Below are 3,365 nucleotides of genomic sequence, written 5' to 3' on the forward strand. Positions count from 1 at the left end.
CGTTCTCATAGAAGCATAGAGATCCAAAAGACCGGGACAGCGATTCAACGAGCCCAGTCATTGAGACTGAGTGTTGAGCGAGCGTGAGCAGTGAGGTACAAGACTATGAGATCATACCTGTAGATATTGATTATGAGTAGCAATAATAATGCACACAGCCAAGTTGGGCCTCTGGCAGCCAGTCTCTTGTGGTCAATTTGGCATTTTTCAATTGACGATCGTGTTTGTTTTATTATGATCATATTTAATTTTTTGTGCACAGTTCAATTTCCTACAGTATGTGCGTTGATTTCATAAGCACACTACTTAGAGGGAATACTGTACACCAGTTAAGTGCAATAAATTGTACACAGAGAAATCTAAAAAATGGACCTACAAGCTTATACAGCAATGCCTGCTATAAATGACGAAGAAGATACAGTCTGAGAGCAGGAAAATAAGGGCACTCTTCCAGCATTTCTCCAGTGCAGAATTTTTGGGTACAGACAGTGCCAACCATAAGATCATGCATTAGCTGAAGGGACAAACTGCAAGTCCAATGAACGTCTCAGTAATGTATCCATGCTCAGTTACTGAAAAGCTTGCAATGCAGACTTTCCTGTGTATTTTGGTTTTTACAGGCCAAGTGTTGTATCAAGCTTAAAACATGCAAAGATATCAAATGCTAGCTGAGTTTTAAAATAAATAATGACAAAGTACATTTTTTGTGTATTATTTGTCAAATGAGGTTTGTTTTATCTATGACTTGGTGAGGACTTAGCAAAGATCAAATATGTCTAAATATGTTAAACCATAAAATCTTAAGGGGGTATTCTTACTTTTTCACCTCACTGTATACAGTATATTGTATGCATATTCTCAGTTAAAGCTCATCACTGTCTTCCTCAAACAAGATTTTGCAATGTCTTATGATCCTTTCTTATTTACAGAATTTTCCAAAAGTGTGTGTTGTTCTACTTTCATTGTTAATTTATTGCGTCTGTTACTTTTTAGTTAAAGGTGATTGAATTAATAATGTCTTAAGGTGAAGCTATGCTCCAAAGTGAAAAGCAAGTCTCTACTGACTGTCCAGTCCAACCAGTAAAATCAAAATTTCTAATACTCCCTCCTATATTAAAACTACAACTTTTTTCTTGTCTTCATGCATTGTTTTTAGTAGGCCAATTCAACAAACTGAAACTAGAATAGTAACTGAGAATAATCCAATGATTAACACAGAGCTCCTTGCTAAATCCAAAAATTAGTGACAATTGACCCACTGCATTTGAAGCACATGTTTTTATTACATGTGAAAAGACCTTTATAGAGAGTTCATGTTACATTCTGCAAAACAATCATAAAGGCAATAAAGAGCATTTTATAATTAAAGTACTAAGACATCAAAGATTATCAATATGATTTTCAATTTTCAATCCCATGTGTCACAAGTTATCTCTGGACTTAGTATTGTTTAGTACTATGTGGTTTTGTTGTAGCTATGTTCCTGAAAATGGCATGCTTATATTATTAAAAATGTTTTAATTTATAAGGATACTGTACATTTTATATTGATATAGCTCAGCATTTTAAGTGGTGATATTTCTTTCTTCTATAAAACAAGTTGATCAAAGCTGTGTTAAAAGAAAGTAAATTCTCTATGCCAGTGCATATAAAGAATCATTATACTGATAAGAATTTGCTACTCAGCCATGGAGTTCCTGGGGCAAGACTTAGGAAAGACTTCATAGAAAGTCACAAAAGAAAATCCATTCATGACCAAGTCGTATGGAAAGCTAATAAGATTTTTAGCTATACAGAATATAGATATAGACACAGATAAGGTCTTGTAAAATACAGATAAATCATAAGTCTCAAGGTAATCCAAAGTATAAATTATACAATGCCAAGCATCTCTCTTCAAGAGATATAATTATGAGATATGTATGGAAAACCCTCTGATGTTGGATCAGCTTGCTTATTGTTGGTTAACAGCTCTAAGATACAATCCTCAGAGATCTTAATTTTGATACTAATTCATGTGATAGTTTAATGTTGAAGCTCTTAGTTCACTAAAATGTATTACTGTTCATGTCATGTGCACAAACATCTCAATAGTCATATTTTCAATGGTTTGTTGTTTTTGTATGAAAGGGTTGCTGTTTTAAAATGTCACTGTAGTTAAAGTATTTTCTCCTGAAATAACCCTAGATTTTGCAAGCCTGACCTTACAAAACAATCTTATTCCAATTATGATAAGATGCTGTTTCTAGCGTTTCTCTCTTTACATCCATTTTGCTGATTGAGAAATGTTTAATTGTTCTGACACTTCCTTGTGGGTCTGACTCTGTTATTTTGAAACATGTTTTGCTGTTGTCCAGTGCAAGAATGCTGGAGATTCCTAGACTCCACCCTAAAAACATTGTTCATTTTCCCTTGATTAAATAAAGGTGAAATAAATAAATAATCAGTAATACACGTAGACTATATAGTAGTGACCCCTAGGTATATAATACAGTATATAACAGGCGCAGATCCTTAGCCACAGAGCCACCGCATCGCCCAAATATATACTGTACCCCACAGGTCTGTGACTAACACTCACTGAATATGCTCTTATGCTACTACTTCCTGTCTGTCAAGCAGCACCGAAATGCCTTAGCACTGTTCAACATTCAAGTGCTTAATTAACAATGTATTTACCTTTTTTTTTTAGTTTTGTTGTTGTTTTATGCTACTGTTACAGACACCCTATACCCTGATTATAAGTTTCTTTACATAAAAGTGCCTGTGAATGCAGCTTCAAATAATGTACATTTTTACCTTCAAAAATAAGCTTTTGAAAGACTAAAAAGGGCTACCTTATGATTTAAATGTTACAGTATTCACAATATTCAATCACAGGAAAGGAATTCTGTTTCCTTTGGTAAATGTATTTCTTTACTGCTGTGTACATTATGCACTGCACTCTAGATAAAGACAACTATGAAATGTATTCTGTTTTGTTGAATGTAGTATTCAGCCTCAATAATGAATTTAATGGTCCTTGAAGTTGGCTGTAGAAAATAAAATGTGACCCTCTTAACAGATGAGCTTTTAATTAAAATGAAATTTGCAGTTTTCACATGTTCATAATAACCTGAGATGCACAGGAGAGCTACATTATAGATGCAATTAACTGACTAGCCTTTTTAGCGTTTCACCTCTGCTTAGTCAGGTACTGTATGTATGAATAAATACTGTAAATGTTAAATTCTATGACTAATTACCATTTATTGTTCATTGAAGTGATTTCAATGTCTCTCAACTTGAAAACTGTTTAGATTTCACTGTTATTTTAGTACAGTACATTCATATCTGAGCATTTTCAGTTTTTTAGGTGTAAAAAA

The sequence above is a fragment of the Lepisosteus platostomus genome, chromosome 2 (assembly GCF_059453375.1).
Source record: "Lepisosteus platostomus isolate fLepPlt1 chromosome 2, fLepPlt1.hap1, whole genome shotgun sequence".
In the NCBI taxonomy this organism is placed as follows: Eukaryota; Metazoa; Chordata; class Actinopteri; order Semionotiformes; family Lepisosteidae; genus Lepisosteus; species Lepisosteus platostomus.